Below are 16,372 nucleotides of genomic sequence, written 5' to 3'. Positions count from 1 at the left end.
TGCCTCAAGCACTGTGCCTTAGACCGCTGCGCCATTTGGGAGGCCCGTAAAAATGTCTAAAAACATAATTCTAATTTGACATTATGGGTTATTGTGTGTAGTCCAGTGACACACAATTTGGAAAAAGTAAAGGGGTGTGAATACTTTCTGAAGGCACTGTGTACTATGAATACTAAAGAATATGCTGGGATGAGCAATAAAGTAAATAGTAGCAGCAGTATTGACCGTGTGTGTGTCAGTGTGTGTCTCTCTCTCTCTGTGTCGTCTTCCTACCTCCATTGCACTTGACTCTGCTGCAGCAGCTGAGCTGTCTGTGCTAAGCCTAGCAACACTGGGACCAGAAGATGAGGGGACCACACTGCCTCTACTGGGCCCAGTAGCATCCTAGTTGTGAATGAATGAACACACATTTATCAGACAAATAAGAAAATCACAAAATCAATGCATAATAGATGGCCATTGGCTCATAATAACAGCCTAACTACTGATATTGCACATGAATGCCTGTCATAGCCTATGTGTTACACCATACCTAAGGGTTAATTACATACCCCATACAGTTGAAGTCGGAAGTTTACATACACTTAGGTTGTAGTCATTAAAACACGTTTGTCAACCACTCCACACATTTCTTGTTAACAAACTATATTTTTTGCAAGTCGGTTAGGACATCTACTTTGTGCATGACACAAGTAATTTTTCCAACAATTGTTTACAGACATTATTTCACTTATAATTCACTGTATCACAATTCCAGTGGGTCAGAAGTTTACATACACTAAGTTGACTGGGCCTTTAAACAGCTTGGAAAATTCCAGAAAATGATGTTATGGCTTTAGAAGCTTCTGATAGGCTAATTGACATCATTTGAGTCAATTGGAGGTGTACCTGTGGATGTATTTAAAGGCCTACCTTCAAACTCAGTGCCTCTTTGCTTGACATCATGGGAAAATCAAAATAAATCAGCCAAGACCTCAGAAAAAAAATGGTAGACCTCCACAAGTCTGGTTCATCCTTGGGAGCAATTTCCAAACGCCTGAAGGTACCACGTTCATCTGTACAAACAATAGTACGCAAGTATAAACACCATAGGACCACACAGCCGTCATACCGCTCAGGAAGGAGACGCGTTCTGTCTCCTAGAGATGAACGTACTTTGGTGCGAAAAGTGCAAATCAATCCCAGAACAACAGCAAAGGACCTTGTGAAGATGCTGGAGGAAACAGGTACAAAAGTATCTATATCCACAGTAAACGAGTCCTATATTGACATAACCTGAAAGGCCGCTCAGCAAGGAAGAAGCCACTGCTCCAAAACCGACATAAAAAAGCCAGACTATGGTTTGCAACTGCACATGAGGACAAATATCTTACTTTTTGGAGAAATGTCCTCTGGTCTGATGAAACAAAAATATAACTGTTTGGCCATAATGACCATCGTTATGTTTGGAGCAAAAGGGGGCCGCTTGCAAGCCGAAGAACATCATCCCAACCGTGAAGCACGGGGGTGGCAGCATCATGCTGTGGGGGTGCTTTGCTGCAGGAGGGACTGGTGCACTTCACAAAATAAATGGCATCATGAGGAAGGAAAATGATGTGGATATATTGAAGCAACATCTCAAGACATCAATCAGGAAGTTAAAGCTTGGTCACAAATGGGTCTTCCAAATGGACAATGACCCCAAGCATACTTCCAAAGTTGTGGCAAAATGGCTTAAGGACAACAAAGTCAAGGTATTGGAGTGGCCATCACAAAGCCCTGACCTCAAGCCTGTAGAAAATTTGTGGGCAGAACTGAAAAAGCGTGTGCGAGCAAGGAGGCCTACAAACCTGACTGAGTTACACCAGCTCTGTCAGGAGGAATGGGCCAAAATTCACCCAACTTAATATGGGAAGCTTGTGGAAGGCTACCCGAAACGTTTGACCCAATGTCAGGATAAACGTGTATGCGGTGAACGAAGTCAAGCGCAGGACACCGAGAGACTGGCAGATGTACTTTACTAAATAAACGTAATGAAAAGTACAAAACAACAAAACCTCCAAAACAGGGAGGAACAATCATCGCAATACACAGTCCTGCCGAAAACAAACGGAGAACAATCACACACAACAAACGAATGACAGACAGGGGTTATAAAGGGAAACCATCAACACTAATGGGAAACATGTGTACACAAAGCAGACCAATCTAGATGATTGCTGAAACCTAGATCGGTGGCAGCTAGTACTCCGGGGACGACGAACGCCGAAGCCTGCCCGAGCAAGGAGGAGGAGCAACCTCGGCTAAATCCATGACAGTACCCCCCCTTGACGCGCGGCCCCAGCCGTGCGCCGACCCCGGCCTCGGGGACGGCCAGGAGGACGCGGAGCAGGGCGAGTCGGATGACTCCGGTGGAAATCCCTCAGCATGGAGGGGTCTAGGATGTCCCTCCTAGGGACCCAGCACCGTTCCTCCGGACCGTACCCCTCCCACTCCACGAGATACTGCAGGCCCCCCATCCGACGCCTCAAATCCAAGATGGAACGGATAGATCAATCGATCACGAACCTCGAGCGGCATTTACTTCCGATCCTCTGGACATTGTGGGGGAGTAGGATCGGTACGTAACGCCCGCTCGATGTCCGCATCAACCTCCCACACCACCGGTGCCACCAGACAAGACTCCGGAAGTATGGGAGTGGGCTCAATGGACCTCTCCTCTGTGTCATACAGTCGGGACAGGGCGTCCGCCTTAGTGTTCTGTGACCCTGGTCTATAGGTGAGTTTAAATACAAATCTGGTAAAGAGCATGGCCCAACTTGCCTGGCGAGGGTTTAGCCTCCTCGCTTCCCGGATGTACTCCAGGTTACGATGGTCAGTTAAAATGAGAAAAGGGTGGTTAGTCCCCTCAAGCCAATGTCTCCACACCTTCAGGGCTTGGACTACAGCCAACAGCTCCCTGTCCCCCACGTCATAATTACGCTCCGCCGGACTGAGCTTCTTAGAGAAGAAGGCACAGGGGCGGAGTTTTGGTGGCATACCCGAGCGCTGAGATAGTACAGCACCAATCCCAGCCTCGGACGCATCCACCTCAACTTGGAACGCCAAAGAGGGATCCGGATGTGCCGGCACCGGAGCCGAGGTAAACAGGTCCTTCAGATGTCTAAACGCCCTGTCCGCCTCAGCCGACCACTGCAGACGCGCCGGACCCCCCTTTAGCAGGGAGGTGATGGGAGCTGCTACCTGTCCAAAGCCCCGGATAAACCTCCGGTAGTAATTGGCAAAACCCAAAAACCGCTGCACTACCTTCACCGTGGTGGGAGTCTGCCAATTACGCACGGCTGAAACGCGGTCAATCTCCATCTCCACCCCTGACGCGGACAACCGATGCCCCAGGAAGGAGATGGACTCCTGGAAGAACAGACACTTCTCTGCCTTCACATACAGGTCATTCTCCAACAGTCTACCAAGCACCCGACGCACCAGGGACACATGCTCGGCGCGTGTAGCGGAGTATATTAGAATGTCATCAATATACACCACTACACCCTGTCCATGCAAGTCCCGGAAAATCTCGTCCACAAACGATTGGAATACTGAAGGAGCATTCATTAAACCGTATGGCATGACAAGGTACTCATAGTGACCCGAGGTTGTACTAAATGCTGTCTTCCACTCATCTCCCTCCCTAATGCGCACCAGGTTGTACGCGCTCCTGAGGTCCAATTTTGTGAAGAATCGCGCCCTGTGTAATGACTCCGTCATACTAGCAATCAGAGGGAGAGGATAGCTGTACTTGATTGTGATCTGATTGAGACCACGGTAATCAATACACGGGCGTAAACCCCCATCCTTCTTCTTCACAAAAAAGAAACTCGATGACACTGGGGAAGTGGATGGCCGTATGTATCCCTGTCCCAGAGATTCGGCGACATATGTCTCCATAGCCGCTGTCTCCTCCTGAGACAGAGGATACACATGACTACGAGGAAGCGCAGCGCCTACTTGGAGGTCTATCGCACAATCCCCCTGTCGATGAGGTGGTAATTGAGTCGCCTTCTTTTTACTGAAGGCGAGCGCCAAATCGGCATATTCTGGTGGAATGTGCATGGGGGGAACTTGGTTCGGACTTTCCACTGTCGTTGCCCCTACGGAAACACCTACACACCGCCCGAAACACTGATCAGACCATCCCTTGAGAGCCCTCTGCTGCCATGAAATGTTGGGGTCATGTGACATTAACCAGGGGAGTCCCAACACCACGGGAAACGCAGGAGAATCCATCAAATACAGACTAATTAACTCCTCATGGCCCTCCTGCGTTTTCATCTTGAGAGGTGCTGTGACTTCCCTAATCAATCCTGACCCCAAAGGACGGCTATCTAGGGCATGGATGGGGAAGGGCACATCAACGGGTACAATAGGAATCCCTAACTTATAGGTGAACTGTCAATCTATAAAATTCCCAGCTGCGCCTGAATCTACTAGCGCCTTATGCTGGGAATGAGGAGAGACCTCGGGAAACATAACAGTAATACACATATGCGCACCAGAGAGCTCTGAGTTGGGTGCCTACTCACCTGGAATGACTCACCAGTGCGCTGCCTACCGCCTCGAATCCCAGGAGACCCTCCCCAGCACCGACCAGCAGTGTGTCCTCTGCGGCCTCCCTCCTGGCCACTCTCCTGGTCTCCCTTGCACCAGCACCTCCGAGCTCCATAGGGGTCGGCTCGGAAGTGCTGGGGGATGGAATGGACGGCCCTCAATCCAGACGTCCGCGGGTAGCCAACAGGGTATCTGTCACGAGTTACAAAGCCAGAACCCAGAAGCAGACCAGGACAAGGTAAGTTGAAACGAAGGTGAGTGTTTATTTACAAATTCAAGAGTGATGCTGAATAATCCAGGGAACAGAGCGGGCGGCGTTGATTAGTTGTTGGGGGTGCAGTGGTTGATCCCGTCATGGCTCGGCAGCCGCCGACCACCAGGCAGAGGTTGGATGAAGGTTCCGGACGAGTGACTGCAGATGGAACAAAACGGAGGTAAGTAAACAACAAACCAACAAGGTGCAAAACAACAAAACTAACGCTAGAAGCTCTAAGACTGATACTCTGGTAAACCTACTGTTCATGGCTAACGATCCGGCAGGGAATGGATGTTAGGCCAGAGCCTAAGAAGGGTGATGATCAGGACCAGGTGTGCAGATTGCTGATGGGATGCAGGTGCGGAAATCAAGAGAGCTCCCCGGAGCGTTCCAGAACCCTCGGGGAAACTGGAGATCCCGAGCAGAAAAACTAGTCCACAGACAGGACCCGACTCAGACTGCCGGGATCGTTACAGTACCCCCCTCCGACGAACGCCACCGGGCGGACTCCCGGAGCGCCAGGATGGAGGCGGTAGAAGTCACGGATGAGGTCAGCATCTAGGATCTGTCGCCGCGGAATCCAACTCCTCTCTTCAGGACCATACCCCTCCCAGTCCACGAGATACTGGAAACCCCGGCCCCGCCGTCTGGAATCCATGATGCGTCGCACCGTGTAGGCAGGACCACCTCCGATCATCCGAGGAGGAGGAGGAGGAGGCGGAGGAGGCAACAGAGGACTGAGGAAAACAGGCTTGAGGCAGGAGACATGAAAGGTGGGATGGACTCTGAGCGTCCTCGGGAGTTTGAGTCGAACTGCCACCGGGTTGATCACCTTCTCCACCACAAACGGACCAATGAACTTCGGTAACAACTTCCTAGACTCAGTCCGTAAAGGAAGATCCCGTGTGGCCAACCAGACCCTATCTCCGATGGTGTAGGTGGGAGCGGGGATCCGGCGACGATTCGCCTGGAGCTGATACCGGTCCGAAACTCTAAGGAGTGCCTTTCTGGCCCGATGCCAGGTCCGGTGGCAACGACGAATATGGGCCTGAACAGAAGGCACTGAGAGCTCCTTCTCCTGAGAAGGGAACAAGGGAGGTTGGTAGCCATACAGGCACTGGAAGGGAGACATCCCAGTGGCAGATGTAGGGAGAGTATTGTGGGCATACTCAACCCAAGGCAACTGAGAGACCCAGGAGGTGGGGTTGGAAGAGGCCAGGCAGCGTAGCGTGGATTCCATCTTCTGGTTGGCTCTCTCCGCCTGACCATTAGATTGGGGGGTGAAAACCAGATGTGAGACTGACTGTAGCTCCAATGGCCAAACAGAAGGACTTCCAGACAGCAGAGGTAAACTGAGGGCCACGGTCGGAAACGATATCACTGGGCAACCCGTGGACCCTGAAAACCTCCCTAACCAGGATCTCGGACGTCTCCGAGGCAGAGGGAAGCTTGGCAATTGGCACAAAGTGGGCGAACTTGCTGAATCTGTCCACGATAGTCAGAACGACCGTGTTCCCCTCAGAAGCGGGCAACCCAGTGACAAAGTCCAGGGCCAGATGCGACCATGGTCGCCGGGGAATAGGGAGGGGGTGAAGTAGTCCAGAGCTGGGCCGATTGGTACCCTTATTCTGCGCACACACTGGACAGGCAGCAACATAACCCCCGAGTATCCTCGGCCATGGCAGGCCACCAAAAACGTCTGCGAAGAAACGCCATCGTCCGAGCCACGCCAGGGTGACAAGCCATCTTGCTGGCGTGGGACCATTTGAGGACCGCAGGACGAACCGACTCAGGCACAAACAACCGACCGGGTGGACCGTTACCGGGACCGGGCTGCGTCCGAAGAGCCGCCATCACCTCCTCCTCAATCTTCCACCTAACAGCTCCCACGACGCAGTTCCGGGGGAGAATTGTCTCGGTCTTGGACCCACCCTCCTCCGTCTTGGAGAACATCCGAGACAAGGCGTCCGCCTTGCCGTTCTTAGATCCAGGTCGGAACGTCAGGGAAAAAATTGAATCGTCCGAAAAACAACGACCACCTGGCCTGACGGGAGTTGAGACGTCTAGCCGCTTGCACGTAAGCAAGATTCTTGTGGTCAGTCCAGACAATAAACGGTTGCTCCGCCCCCTCCAACCAGTGGCGCCACTCCTCCAAGGCAAGTTTCACCGCGAGAAGCTCCCGGTTACCCACATCGTAATTCCTCTCCGCAGGCGAAAGGCGACGAGAGTAGTAGGCGCAGGGATGGAGTTTACTGTCCGTGGAGCATCGCTGCGACAGGATGGCGCCAACTCCCACATCAGACGCGTCCACTTCAACGAGCGAACTGACGGGCCGTGTCCGGTTGAGAGAGAATCGGTGCGTTGGTGAATCGCCTCTTCAAATCCAGAAACGCTCGATCCGCCTCCGGATTCCACTTGAAGCTCCTGATACTGGAAGTCAAGGCAGTTAACGGAGCGGCCACACGGCTGTAATCCCGGATGAATCTGCGGTAGAAATTCGCAAACCCCAAAAATCTCTGGAGCTGCAATCTCGTACCGGGCTGGGCCCATTCCAGAACCGCTCTAACCTTCTCCTGGTCCATCCTAATCTCTCCCCTGGAGATGATGTACCCGAGAAAGGATGTCGTGTGGGCGTGAAACTCGCACTTCTCGGCCTTCACGAACAGGCGATTCTCCAACAATCGCTGCAGAACCTGCCGGACATGCTGGACGTGGTCGGAAGGTTCCTTCGAGAAGATCAGAATGTCATCCAGGTAAACAAACACAAAGAGACCGATCATATCTCTCAGGACGTCGTTCACCATACTCTGGAATACCGCTGGAGCATTGGTCAGTCCAAACGGCATCACCTGATACTCGAAGTGACCCATCGGTGTATTGAAACCCGTCAACCACTCGTCTCCCTCTCTGATCCGGACCATGTGATACGCATTGCGTAGGTCTAGCTTGGTGAACACCGTAGCACCCTGTAAGGAGTCGAAGGCAGAACTCATCAAGGGCAGGGGATACTTGTTCTTGACCGTGATGTCATTCAACCCCCGATAATCAATACACGGTCGAAGAGAGCCATCCTTCTTACCCACAAAGAAGAATCCTGCCCCCAGGGGTGATGACGAGGGACGAACGAGACCAGCAGCTAGGGACTCCTTGATGTAGGTCTCCAAAGCCTCACGTTCAAGGCGGGAGATACTGTATAACCTTCCCTTGGGGTAGACAGCTCCAGGGAACAGGTTGATGGCACAATCATATGGTCGGTGGGGAGGGAGTGACAGAGCCTTCTGCTTACTGAACACTTCCCCCAAATCGTGATATGTCTCGGGAACCAGGGACAAATCTGGGGGGTTTAGCCTCAATCACCTGACTGGGAACCGAATGGGGACAGGCAGTCTTGAGACAGTTAGCATGACAATCAAGGCTCCAACTCGTTACCTTGCCCGTCACCCAATCGAACGTGGGATTGTGTTCCTTCAGCCAGGGGTATCCAAGGACCAGAGGAACATGGGAAGACGGCAGAATGAAGAATGAAATCATCTCCGAATGATTCCCCGACAACAGCATCTTAACCGGTTCAGTCCTCATCGTGATACGTGCCAGACTACTGCCGTTCAGAGTGGTCGCTTCAATGGCTTCCGGCAATTGCTCCTTGGAAAGCCCCAGCTGTTCCACCAACTCGGCATCAAGAAAGCTTCCATCGGCACCTGAATCGATAAAAGCGTTAATCGCTAAGCTCTGATTCCTGTTCACAAGGGTAGCCGGGAAACGGGGTCTGACAGAGGTACTGAGAGGTTGAAACTGGCTCGCTAAAAGTCCTCCCAACTTTAGCGAGCCGGGCAGTTTGACGACCGCCGGGAACAAGTGGAGATGTAATGTCCCGAGCTACCACAGTAGAGGCAGCAGTTGGTCTTACGTCTATGTTGACGCTCCTCCTTGGTTAACCCGTGCCGCCCCACTTGCATGGGTTCAGAATCGGGAGAGAGAACCTCTCCACTAATCCTTTGTGGTGGAGAATGATCGACGTGTTCTGGTCCACCACCCGACCCGACTGGGAACTGAGAAGCTGATCGACTGGACGGACCCCATTGCTTCTCCCTCCTTCGCTCTCGGACTCGATTATCCACCCGAATAGACAAGGCTACCAAGCTGTCCAGGTCACTAGGCTCCGGATAGGAGATCAGCTCATCCTTGAGCTGCTCCGACAGACCCTGGTAAAAGGCCGCTTGCAGAGACTCCTCATTCCACCCACTCTCCACAGCCAACGTCTTGAACTCGATCACGAAGTCGGCCACGCTGCGAGTTCCTTGGTGGAGCGAAAACAGGCGCCTAGCTGCGTCCCTCCCTCGGACGGAATGGTCGAAGAGCTTCCTCATCTCGGCCGTGAACCCCTGGTATGAAGCCATGCAGGGGTCTTGTCGTTCCCAAACGGCCGAAGCCCACTCCAGCGCTCGACCACGCAGCAACTCAATCACAAAGGCTATCCTAGCCTTGTCTGTGGCATAAGAGTAGGGCTGTAGATCGAACACTAACCCACACTGCATAAGGAAAGAACGGCATCTTCCCAGCTCCCCCTCATATTTATCCGGCGCCGGAACCTTGGGCTCACGGAAGGACACCGCTTCAGACGCGGCAGGCGAGATGGGTGAAACCGGTAGTGGATCCTCCACCGGAAACTTGCGCTGGTTCTGGACCTCCGTCAGACCGGTAGAAAGGTTCCGAACTGCCAACGCGATCTCCTGTAGCTCCGTGCTATGATGGCCCAACATCTTCTCCTGATGGGTAATGGCATGGCGAACAGAGTCCAGGTCCGCTGGGTTCATTACTGGCCGGATCGTTCTGTCACGAGTTACAAAGCCAGAACCCAGAAGCAGACCAGGACAAGGTAAGTTGAAACGAAGGTGAGTGTTTATTTACAAATTCAAGAGTGATGCTGAATAATCCAGGGAACAGAGCGGGCGGCGTTGATTAGTTGTTGGGGGTGCAGTGGTTGATCCCGTCATGGCTCGGCAGCCGCCGACCACCAGGCAGAGGTTGGATGAAGGTTCCGGACGAGTGACTGCAGATGGAACAAAACGGAGGTAAGTAAACAACAAACCAACAAGGTGCAAAACAACAAAACTAACGCTAGAAGCTCTAAGACTGATACTCTGGTAAACCTACTGTTCATGGCTAACGATCCGGCAGGGAATGGATGTTAGGCCAGAGCCTAAGAAGGGTGATGATCAGGACCAGGTGTGCAGATTGCTGATGGGATGCAGGTGCGGAAATCAAGAGAGCTCCCCGGAGCGTTCCAGAACCCTCGGGAAACTGGAGATCCCGAGCAGAAAAACTAGTCCACAGACAGGACCCGACTCAGACTGCCGGGATCGTTACAGTATCCAGGCGAATAGACATGTCCACCAGTTGGTCGAAGCTGAGGTTGGTGTCCCTGCAGGCCAATTCCCGACGCACGTCCTCCCTCAGGCTACATCGGTAGTGGTCAATGAGGGCCCTCTCATTCCATCCCGCATTGGCAGCCAGTGTCCGGAAGTCCAGCGCAAACTCCTGTGCGCTCCTTCTCCCCTGCCTGAGGTGGAATAGATGCTCACCTGCCGCCTTACCCTCTGGTGGATGATCGAAAACTGCCCTGAAGCGGCGGGTGAACTCCGCATAGTTGACATTAGCGGCGTCTATTCCCACCCACTCGGCGTTGGCCCACTCCAGCGCCTTGCCGGACAGACAGGAGATGAGGGCGGACACGCTCTCGTATCCCGAGGGCACCGGGTGGATGGTTGCCAGGTAGAGTTCAACCTGGAGCAGGAAACCCTGACACCCGGCAGCTGTGCCATCATAAGCCCTCGGGAGCGAGAGCCGAATCCCACTGGACCCCGGAGGAGAAGCGATGGGTAATGCCGATGGTGGTAGTATCGTAGAAGGAGGTGTAGGCAGACCCCCTCTTTCCCATCGCTCCATAGTGCTCACCACCCGTTCCATGGCGGTGCCGAGAGCCTGGATCATGGCCGCTTGTTGTTCAACGCGTTCCTCCACTGATCCAGCTGGCACCGCCGCTCCTGCTGACTCCATGTGTGGTGTGTGATTCTGTCAGGATAAACGTGTATGCGGTGAACGAAGTCAAGCGCAGGACACCGAGAGACTGGCAGATGTACTTTACTAAATAAACGTAATGAAAAGTACAAAACAACAAAACCTCCAAAACAGGGAGGAACAATCATCACAATACACAGTCCTGCCGAAAACAAACGGAGAACAATCACACACAACAAACGAATGACAGACAGGGGTTATAAAGGGAAACCATCAACACTAATGGGAAACAGGTGTACACAAAGCAGACCAATCTAGATGATTGCTGAAACCTAGATCGGTGGCAGCTAGTACTCCGGGGACGACGAACACCGAAGCCTGCCCAAGCAAGGAGGAGGAGCAGCCTCGGCTAAATCCGTGACACCCAAGTTAAACAATTTAAAGGCAATGCTACCAAATACTAATTTAGTATATGTAAACTTCTGACCCACTGGGAATGTGATGAAAGAAATAACAGCTGAAATAAATCATTCTCTCTACTATTATTCTGACATTTTACATTCTTAAAATAAAGTGGTGATCCTAACTGGCCTAAGACAGGGAATTTTTACTAGGATTAAATGTCAGGAATTGTGATAAACTGAGTTTAAATGTATTTGGCTACGGTGTATGTAAAGTTCCGACTTCAACTGTATATATATACAAAAGTATGTGGACACCCATTCAAATTAGTGGATTTGACTATTTCAGCCACACCTGTTGCTGACAGGTGTATAAAATCGAGCACACAGCCATGCAATCTCCATAGACAAACATTGGCAGTAGAATGGCCTTACTGAAGAGCTCAGTGACTTTCAACGTGGCACTGTCATAGGATCCCACCTTTCCAACAAGTCAGTTCGTCAAATTTCTGCCGTGATAGAGCTGCCCCGGTCAACTGTAAGTGCTGTTATTGTGAAGTGGAAACGTCTAGGAGCAACAACAGCTCATCTGCGAAGTGGTAGGCCACACAAGCTCACAGAACCGGACCGCCGAGTGTTGAAGCGAGTAATGCGTAAAAATTGTCTGTCCTGGGTTGCAACACTCACTATCGAGTTCCAAACTGCCTCTGGGAGCAACGTCAGCACAATAACTGTTCGTCGGGAGCTTCATGAAATGGGTTTCCATGGCCAAGCAGCCACACACAAGCCTAAGATCACCATGCACAATGCCAAGCGTCAGCTGGAGTGGTGTAAAGCTCGCCGTCATTAGACTCTGGTGCAGTGGAAACGTTCTCTGGAGTGATGAATCACCCTTCACCATCTGGCAGTCCGACGGATGAATCTGGGTCTGGGGCTGTTTTGATGGTTTGGGCTAGGCCCCTTAGTTCCAGAGAAGGGAAATCTTAACGCTACAGCATACAATTACATTCTAGACGATTCTGTGCTTCCAACTTTGTGGCAACAGTTTGGGGAAGGCCCTTTCCTGTTTCCGCATGACAATGCCCCCGTGCACAAAGCTAGGTCAATTCAGAAATGGTTTGTCGAGATCAGTGCCCAACCTCACTAATGCTCTTGTGGCTGAATGGAAGCAAATCCCTGCAGCAATGTTCCAACATCTATTGGAAAGCCTTCCCAGAAGAGTGGAGGCTGTTATAGCAGCAAAGGGGGGACCAACTCCATATTATTGCCTATTATTTTGGAATGAGATGTTCAAGAATGTACAATAACTTTTTGAGAAACATGTCGTTCAGCACAAACTGTTCCGCAATGTTACAGAATCGAATGCAATCAACTTTCAAAACATGCCTACACGGGCGCCCGGGGTGAGATTAATCTCACCCCCTCATTGATTTGTTGTCAAGTCTGCATATGGGTGCAACGCCCACACATTTCGCTCAGCAAATAGGAGTGAAAATGGGCTCCCATAAAGTTGTTCAACAATCTTGTGCAGATGGCCAGGATATGGATTTCATCCAAATAGCTACTACTTGGGCTGTCAACCGTCAAACCTGAGACTGGTGTGTTGATGGTTTATTGCATTGTTTTGATTGAATTTTAAAACATATAATCTACCTGCAGTGAAGCCGCTCAACATTTACATTACATTCCAGTCATTTAACAGACGCTCACATCCAGAGTGACCCCAGGAGTAATCAGGGTCAAGCGCCCCGCTCAAGGGCACATCTACAGATCCCCCTACCCAGTCAACTCGGGGAACCGAACCTGCAACCTCTCAGCCAACGCTCCCAACCACCAGGCCACCCACCGCCCCCAACCATCCAAGACTCCCCCCCCCCTACCCCCCTCCCCGGAAACTTCCTCTCAACCCTCCAAGTCCCCCCCCAAAAAAACAAACCTCCCCACTCTAACAATGCAAAACAAAAGACATCCAGGACAACTGTGTGTGTGTGTGCATGTGTGGCACTATTTACATGTGTAATAACCTGTGTGTGTATGCACGCTTGTGTGCGTTTAAATGCGAGTGCGTGTGTATGTGCTGCGTGGCATCAGCCTCAGGCAGACAGGCATTGGATGTAACAACCTTCCTTTTTGTGTCATTTTTAATTCTAGTTGTTTTAGTTTATTATAGTTTATTTTTAAAGTAATTTTACCCCTCACTCAACAAATTCACTCCCACTCATCTCCAGTTCCACATTCCAACTCTCAGTTTCCCTCATCCCATCCCACCTATCTCTGCTGGCCACCCCCTTTAGATTAATTGTATGCTTTTTCAGCCATTCCTGAACCTGAGACCAGAAGCCGGCTGGATACCTGAGGGCAATACCAAAACAAATGGCCTATTGATTCTGTATTCTCGCAAACAAAGTGCGATGGTTGTATGCCCCAAATATACAGCATTTTGTTTGTGGCAACTGGCAAGATTTTTATACTATAATTTTAGCTGAAAAGCACAAAGTGTTGAATCCTGCGTCGTTTTATATATCAGCTCATACATCCTGTGCCATGGAATCGGTACATCAGAAATCTCTTCCCAGCTATTTTGCAATCTATATGGCGCAGCTGTCAACATCCTGGACCTCAAATGAAATTGGTATACTTTTCTATTTATGCTATGTTTATTCCTCCGCCAGTTTTGATCCTTTAAATTGGGCAGACAGACCAGTTCCCTACCTCCTCCCCCTGCCACTTGCCTCCTCCATTTTTGGAGAAGTGCTGTAATAAATTGGTTGTGATCTTGGATTGAGCAGACCTTCCCATACATTTCCGATAGCTCCATGTAAGACATAACTCTGCCATTCCAATTTACACTACCATTTAAAACCAAAATACCATTCTTAAACATATTTTCCATAAATACAGGTATTTTCTCAACCAGTACATTTGAGTTCTACCATAATATTTGTTCTATCTTTTTTGGGGGGATGAAATAGAAATTGTATCTAGCTCTGTATTGCCTGTTTAAAAAAGAGAGATACTTCGAACAAAGTTTCATTTTCAATTAACCGAAAATGAGAAATGGCAATCTGCACAAAGGTAAAAAGGAAATTTTTAAACAAAGGATGGGCTTTTACATTGACATTTTAGTTATTTAGCAGACACTCTTATCCAGAGCAACTTACAGGAGCAATTAGGGTTAAGTGCCTTGCTCAGGGGGCACATTGACAGATTTTTCACCTATTCGGCTTGGGGATTGGAACCAGCAACTTTTCGGTTACTGGCCCAACGCTCTTAACTGCTAGGCTACCTGCCTCCCTTTTCTTAGTAATCTACTTGAGAACCATTTTGGGCTTATGTAAAACTTTTGTATATGTGAAGCTTTTAGTGAGAGGTTTAGTGCTTTAATATTTAATAATCTCAGCCTACCCGGTTCATATTCATTATTTATATAGGCATGCTTTATCTTGCTTGGCTTGGTGTCCCAGATTAAACTAAATATATTTTGCTCATATGATTTGAAAATCGAGTCATCAGGAGTAGGCAACGCCATAAGTCACTGAGCAAACTGAGATATGACTAACAAGTTATTCAGTGTAATTTTACCATAAATAGACGGGTATTTACCTCTCCATGGTTGCAGGATCTTGTCTATTTTCTACTAATTTTCTATTGAAATTCATTATGGAGAGCTCATTTATATATTTTGTGATATGAATACCAAGTATGTCTTCTTCACTGTCAGCCCATTTTTTTAGGTAAACTGCATGGTAATGTAAAATTTGTGTCTTTTAAAGATCCAATGCGTAATATGGTACACTTATCATAATTGGGTATTAGTCCAGAGAGGCCAGAAAAGTTATCTAGATCTTCAATGAGACATTGCAGGGATCTAGCTTGTGGACTTAATATAAAACTTGAGTCAACGGCATACATGGACATCTTTGTTTTTTTGCCTTGGATTTCTAATCCCCTAATATTCTTATTTCATCAGATTTTAATAGCTAGCATTTCGATGGCCATAACGAATAGATATGGTGACAGCGGACACCCTTGTTTAACTCCTCTTGACAGTTCAAAACTCTCTGAGAAGTAGCCATTATTTGCTATTTTACACCTGGGGTTGCTATACATTACTTTTAGCCATGACTGGTTTGTTGTTGGTAAGTAGCTACATTTTGTTTATAACTAGCTAGCTACATGTCATTACTTGATAGGCTATGCTGCTATGATATCAGGCTATGATACTGTGATGTAGCCAACTAGCTAAATACATAGCCTCTCCCTAACGTGTAATGTGAGAGGAAGATTTGCATAGCTAACGTTGCAACCAAAGTCAGGTTTGATCCCTGCTAGCCAATGTTAGTTAACTAGCTAGCTCATAATCAAGCAAACCTGATGACATGTTTGATGCATGTTGCCAGCTTGCTTTCAATAATGTTTTAACTCAAACTGGCTAGCTACTGTATGATACCTGCTAAATAATCAAGGAAATGAGCTAACTAGCTAGCATTTGAGGGCTTCAGCTAACCACCAAAAAGATGCCAAGAAGCCACAACATTACTGTGTATTTTCTAGAGCCAAAATAATGACAGATCACTATATAAGGAGGCAGTGACCAGACACCAGTCCCGTTTCAGAGCAATGGAGGACAACCGTCATTGATAATGTAATCAGTGCTGTGTGTGTTTGTATCTTGTACGTTGTAAAGAGCTGCCCCCCATCCACAATGGACTACTCCTGGGACAGGTGTGTGTAATGCCAACCAGTCAGTGCTGGCACAAGTCCCTTGTGAATTAGCTGTGAATCAGGATCTCTGATTGGCTATGTTCAACCGTGTGTTTCCTGTTGGCTTCCATGACTGTATGGTGACAGTCTTGAATTCTCTCTCTCCCTCCCCTCTTTATCTGTGATAGGAACTGGGTTGGATCTGTAAGTCGGGCTCCTTCATGACCAGTATCTGGAGCTGATCTACTGGCGCTGGCAAACACCTCAGAAGTGACAAGTTGATTACTAATAAGACAGGACATCACAAGTGTTTAGTAATATCAGAATCAAAATGTATGTCAAATAGAAATCAAAACTGGATGGTCTTCAGAGGATGGGAGGGGTTGACGGTAGCTGAAGGATGGGACTA

Source organism: Coregonus clupeaformis, chromosome 33 (assembly GCF_020615455.1).
Source record: "Coregonus clupeaformis isolate EN_2021a chromosome 33, ASM2061545v1, whole genome shotgun sequence".
Classification (NCBI taxonomy): Eukaryota; Metazoa; Chordata; class Actinopteri; order Salmoniformes; family Salmonidae; genus Coregonus; species Coregonus clupeaformis.
This window is presented reverse-complemented; position numbering follows the sequence as displayed.